This window comes from Poromitra crassiceps, assembly GCF_964638095.1.
Source record: "Poromitra crassiceps genome assembly, chromosome: 25".
Lineage (NCBI taxonomy): Eukaryota > Metazoa > Chordata > Actinopteri > Beryciformes > Melamphaidae > Poromitra > Poromitra crassiceps.
In genome coordinates, this window is record NC_139649.1 from 3152410 (window position 1) to 3158925 (window position 6516).

General features: G+C 45.2%; 2 pseudogenes across 2 annotated transcripts; both read right to left on the minus strand.

Moving 5' to 3' along the window:
- Nucleotides 1–1273: 1273 nt before the first annotated feature.
- LOC310798384 (ras-related protein Ral-A pseudogene) lies at nucleotides 1274–1891 on the minus strand (annotated as a pseudogene). The gene has a single exon. The product of its transcript is annotated as a ras-related protein Ral-A pseudogene (transcript).
- Nucleotides 1892–3464: 1573 nt separating this feature from the next.
- Nucleotides 3465–4199, minus strand: LOC310798445 (ras-related protein Ral-A pseudogene; annotated as a pseudogene). Its single transcript has one exon. The product of its transcript is annotated as a ras-related protein Ral-A pseudogene (transcript).
- Between the last annotated feature and the right edge of the window lie 2317 nt (nucleotides 4200–6516).

Here is a 6516-nt window from a genome sequence, read left to right on the forward strand (position 1 = left end):
AGGTTTTTAAGGTTTTTAGCCTGCAATTCGAGCCAATGACTTCCAAGTTGATGGCTGAAAACGGTACATGGGGAGTCCAAAACTAACAGGAGTGGAGAAAACATTTGGTTGATTTTGTTATTTTCATAGGGTTTATTGACGGTAAGGAATGCATGAAAAACAGCAGCATCATCATTTGAATACTTTTCCACCACTGCCAAGCAACTTGTGTGTCTACAAAAGCGGATTATCGTTCTTCTTCTTGTCTTTTTCAGTCCTCCACCCTCGAGCATGCTGTCAGATCGACTGACTGCAGAAGCAGTGTAATATTTTCAAAACATCAAACTAATTAGTCATTACATGGTACGAGAACAAGCAGGCTGTAACATCCAGGGCAGCTCGAACAAGTAGAGGTTGAAACGCCGTTGAGTTCAAAAGCGACAGATGATACATCAGACAGAGGGGATTGCATCAGCACAGCGAGTCTACCCACTGACAAGTTTAAGCTGTAACAACAATGTGTGAATTGAATCTTAACGTGTTTTTTCCATTTTTTCTTTTTGGGGGGTGGTGGTGGTGGGGGGGGGTGTTCATGTTGTTGTATAATAGTCAACGCGGGGCGGGTGGGGGGGAGGGGGGTTGACGGCCATGCAATGCATTGTGGGGCAGGTGGCGAGTTCCGTGAGCCAGGAGCATGCCCCGCCCCGCCTGCTCATTTGCATAAAGTATCGAGCCAGATACTTTGTAGACTGTAGAGTTGCAGACTAATAGCACATGCTTCCTCCGATACATGTGCAGTCGCCAGTTCAAATCTTCCTCCTATATTATTCCCATGATGTTATTCTACAGATGGGTACAGTTGTAACAGATGTGCATGGTGCCGCTGTCGCCTCACAGCTTTAGAAGGTCCTGGGTTCGATTGCAGTGCCTATACTGCCCAGGTGGGCTATCTCGTCAAAAGGGCCTTTGTGGAGTTTGCATGTTCTCCCCGTGCTCCCCTGGGGTTCCTCCATAACCCCAACTAAAAACATGCAGAAGATCATCATCTGACCAGCGGCGGTTGGAAGAAGCAGGTCCCCGGGCACTTCACTGCAGCTGCCCACCCACTGCTCACGGCCTGAACCATGGAGGAGCATGAGCCGAGATGGGCGACGAAAATGCGGACGATAAATTTCACAGCGCTTCCAAAGCATGTCTGTGAAGCGGAACAGAAAGTCATGGATAGGTTTGGACACAAAATAAATGCAAACGTCTGAGAAGTGTACATGAGCAGTGATCCTGCTCTCTTTTGCCACTATAAGATACAGCACATGTCTCTCATTCGCGTGGCCAAACTTTTATTCTTCTTTCCATTTTTCTCTCTGCTGTCGTCCGTTTTGCTCGCCCGGATCTCTCTCATCAGGTCAAACAACAAGTTGTCAACATTGTCACGTGTTTTGGCAGAAGTCTCCACATAGCACACACCCCACTGCTCGGCACGCGCCTTGGCCTCGTCTACGCTCACCTTCCGCCGGTCCTCCAAGTCCGACTTGTTACCGACCAGGAGGAAGGGCACGTTCTCCTCCTCCTTCACGCGCAGAATCTGCTCCCTCAAGTCTACCGTTTCTGCAAACGATTCCGGTTCTGTGATGGAGAACACACAGAGGAAGCCCTCACCGCTGCGGAAGTAGTTATCCCGGATGGCTGCGTAGTCTTCTTGACCGGCTGTGTCGAGGATGTCGATCTGTACCTCCTCTCCATCCAGCACCACTTTCTTCCTGTAACTGTCTGCTTTGGTGGGTTCATAGTCCTCAACAAACTCGTCATACATAAACTGGAGAGTGAGGGCAGACTTCCCCACTCCCCCACTGCCCACCATAATCACTTTGTGGAGGGCTAGAGAGTTGGGTGCTTTTGGCTTTGCCACTGCCATGGCTCAATGCACTGACACAGATCCCAGCTACAGTGAGGAGCAGAATTATCCTCTGTGCAAGAGTCAACTGACTCAGTTTTCCAAAAATACTGACAGACCAAGATGTTCCCCTGCACTTGCCTGCAGGCCTGGTGACATCATCACCGATGACATCACAATTGTTCGAGTGACATCACTGGAGACATCACAATAGGTAGAGGGTGAACATAGAATATCCACCCCCCCCCCCAACATGATGACATCATCCCTGATTGTGTCACACTGATGACATCACTGTCACTTATGACATCACTGATGACATCATCACCGATGACCACACAATTGCTCAAGTGACATCACTGTTGACATCACTGATATCACTCACATCATCACTGATGACATTGATAGATAGATGGAGAGATAGATAGATAGATGGATGGATGGATGGATAGATGGATAGATAGATAGATAGATAGATGGATGGATGGCTGGATAGATATATAGATTTTACTTTGTTTATGTTTACCTTCTGCACAGTTGTCTGAAGATATCATGCACATCAAACTCTACTCTACAATGAATGGTTTTTCTAACATCACTGGGCTCTAGCCTCAGGTTACAAAACAGCCATAACGTAGGCTCTAATCATTATGAAATACATGATGCATTCAACTTAATTATTATGCCTCACTTGCTTATGTGTCTGTACGTTATCTTTGTCTACGGGGGTAATGGTTACTCACAGTTCTACTTCCTGTACGTTATCTTTGTCTACGGGGGTAACGGTTACTCACAGTTCTACTTCTTCTTCTAGTGTCTGATCCGCCGTGGCCCCGAACCCCTCGGCACGGTAGACTGGGGCTGCGCAGCTCTGCGGTTCGGCTTCTGGGTTGGACCAGTTCAGACTTTGTGTGCTGTTAGAAAGTGCATAGGTGTTTGAGAGAAATCCATTTCCCAAACATGGTGATGACGCATGTAGAAGATCCGGTATCTTGTTATTGTAGAGTTATCCATCAAACGTTATCAGAGTCACATGTGGCTTGGCACACCATTAGCTTCTCCCACTAGCCACCAGTAGCTCAGTTAGCCTCAGCCACGCCACTCACCGGCGCGCGTCTCATCAATGTCCACACACATGGCCAGTTGCCCCTTTGCAAGCAACAGTTCCACATGTGGCTACCTCCATGTCAGTCCATTTTCTCTATCCCAGGGCTGGACTTCACCATCTAAATGGACAAGCTGAAGTAACCCTTACCCCGGATGTAGAAAGTCAGTCTGTCCCTGCACTAAACCGGCCATCCTACATCTGCAAGCATTAACACATACAGCAAAACCCCAATAAATAGCGAAAATAAGTGGGAAAAGACGATATTCTAAATATTCAGGAAACTCTCAGACTGATGTCATGACTATGACCTCCTGCATCAAGACGTACCATAACCTCATCTCAAGCTTAGGCCTCAATTAAAACACCATCCATTTATAACACTGTCATGCGGTCAGAGTAAGCGAGAGAGAGAGAGAGAATGTACAATAATTATTTGGTTCAATGGAGCTAGAAATGGTGTAAGTATGAAGTTCCACCTTACATGTACTACTCCCGAAACATGGTCAGGTGTCCTCTGAACCAGAACACAAAGTCATGGACAGGTTTCGGCACAAAATAAGAGCAAAAGTCTGAGAAATGTATATGTACATATGCAGTCATAATATCGCATCTCTCTCTCATTCTCTTGGCCAAACTTTTATTCTTCTTCGTTCCATTTTTCTCTCTGCTGTCGTCCGTTTTGCTCGCCCGGATCTCTCTCATCAGGTCAAACAACAAGTTGTCAACATTGGCACGTGTCTTGGCAGAAGTCTCCACATAGCACACACCCCACTGCTCGGCACGCGCCTTGGCCTCGTCTACGCTCACCTTCCGCCGGTCCTCCAAGTCCGACTTGTTACCGACCAGGAGGAAGGGCACGTTCTCCTCCTCCTTCACGCGCAGAATCTGCTCCCTCAAGTCTACCGTCGCTGCAAACGATTCCGCTTCTGTGATGGAGAACACACAGAGGAAGCCCTCGCCGCTGCGGAAGTACCGGTAGTTATCCTGGATGGCTGCGTAGTCTTCTTGACCGGCTGTGTCGACGATGTTGATCTGTACCTCCTCTCCATCCAGCACCACTTTCTTCCTGTAACTGTCTACCCTGGTGGGCTCATAGTCTTCAACAAACTCGTCGTACATAAACTGGAGAGTGAGGGCAGACTTCCCCACTCCCCCACAGCCCACCATAATCACTTTGTGAAGGGCTAGAGAGTTCTGTTCTTTTGGCTTTGCAGCTGCCATGGCTCAATGCACTGACACAGATGCATTGGTGAGGGTATTATTTAGGGTCCATATGACATCACTATAGTAGTGGCCAGGTCAGTCACCTGGCCTAATCACTGTCTGTGACGATTTATTATGACATCATCGGTGATATATGATATCACGCACCATGTCCCCTGCGGAAGAAAGAAAGTGTAACCCAGTAGAGAATTGGGTTTATAATGTTGTTTTATTTATTATTTTTATTATTATTTTCTGATTATTAGAACTGTGCTTCAATTGATTCTTTTCAGGTTTTGTTTTATTTAGTTATAATAGGCTACGAGGGATCAGCCGAGCAGCATTTTGGTAAACAAACCGCGTCACTGGGTGGCAACGGCAATGGAACCCTATGGAGCCCAAGTGGTGCGAGGCTTGAGTGGCTGACTAGCCAGTTAACTCTGTTTACATTTTTCAAACGGCGACAGTTCACACAACTTTAACACGACATGCATAATATTATACATCAAACTCTTGAGCTACTTCTGCTCTCACTCAGAATGTCAAAATATAAGCGATGTGATGTATAGTTTTTGAGATATTAACGTTTGACCTAGATAATGCAGCCTTCTGATAGATTGGAATGATTAGGATACGGCCCTCTTATGCCGCGGTGGCGATCACTGTAGTATGCTGGAGTGTTATTTACTACGTTACTGACAGCACTTGAAGGCAACACCAGTGTTGCAATGCGCACAGGTGGCGACACACCCCCTCAAATCACAGCCGAACATTCCAGCGAGAGTCTAAAAATGAGTGAAATAAATAAAAATGAACGTAATTGAAATCTATCAACACATCGAGTGTACCATCACAGGACACTTGTGTAAGCAGAAGAGTTGGATTGACGACGGTGTACGGGAGGTTGAGTTGCTTTTCAAGACTGTCTTGGTGAGTTAGCTGTTGTGCTAAGTCAATAATACTGTAGCAGGCCGCAGCGCGAGGTGGTACGTGCTACTTTGAGATTATATAATGATTTTCATTGTCAATCTGTGAGCTTGGCGGCATTGTTTGCTGCTGTGATGTTCAGATCAGAGAGGGGGACAGAAGACGTGTGCCAGGAGTTATAGACAAGTTTTGGTGAGCATCTTGGTGAGTTGCAGTAAATGAGATGTGCTAAGTGGCTACTTGCTAACAACAAGGGTGGCTAATGTGAGTGTGACACTACTGTGATGTTAATGTGAAGCAACATGTTTTTATTCTGATAATATGATTATGAATAAGTTAGCTCATTATTTTGTTTTGATGCTTTATTTATTTTTATACTTTGATGTTAAAAGATTATTTATTGTCTGCATTTGAAGTGCAATTGCACAAGAATGTGAAAAACACATGATAATGTGATATAGCTATGTCCATTATTTAATGGGAAACTTTTTGTTAAAGATGGTTTATCATAATTCATGGTTCATTCGTGGTGGGAAAATATATGTTTAAGATGTTAAGATCATAGTTAATGATTTGGTTAAAAAAGGGATAAAAAAGAAGAAGTTCCAAACCAGATAAATACTTTACAGTTTAAGTTAAAATGTATTCATTCACTATTGTGTTACAGTAGTGTTTTGAGAGCTGATATTCATTGATTTATGGCCATAAGAGAGCAATGTGTGGATCAGTATAGTAATAGCCTTGTCTCTATACAGGCTAGTTTTTTTCAGATCCCTGAAAAATGGATGTTGGATTTTGGATTCTTCCTGAGCCAACCCTTGAACCTGACCGCCTCCTTACCCAAGGAGTTGGACCCCAATCACCCCGAGGATTCAACCTGCTGCTTCACTCTCACCAGTGTGGTAGGCCATGGAACCACACTAGATACTGTGAAATTGACCACACTAAAGCTTAATTTATACTTATTAGAAAGTGTCGCTCAGCACATGGTCGCAGACGAAAAAGGAAGTGTCGCTCATGGTGTTGCATTTATACTTCAGTAAACGTTCGCCTCTGTTCAACGGTCACGTGACACACGAACGCTATTAAATGCTGACAGCCAAGAGAAGAGAGGGAATGGAATGCACAGTGAAACCACCCCGGAGGCAAGATGCAACGTACTTGGCTGCAGCCGCATATAAACGACACACAACCACACAACTCCCTCTGGGCAATTGGTCACGACGTTCTTTGTGATTTTCACAAAGTCATACATCAAGGACAGGCTGATAAAAATAGTGGGGACACGTTCATTCATTTCAATCCAGTGAAAACCAAAACAAGGAAGTCATGCGCGTGCCGTCTATATAGCCAATCAGACTTGTGCGATACTATGATGTAGTCAGCGACACTAGACATTTCACCAGGT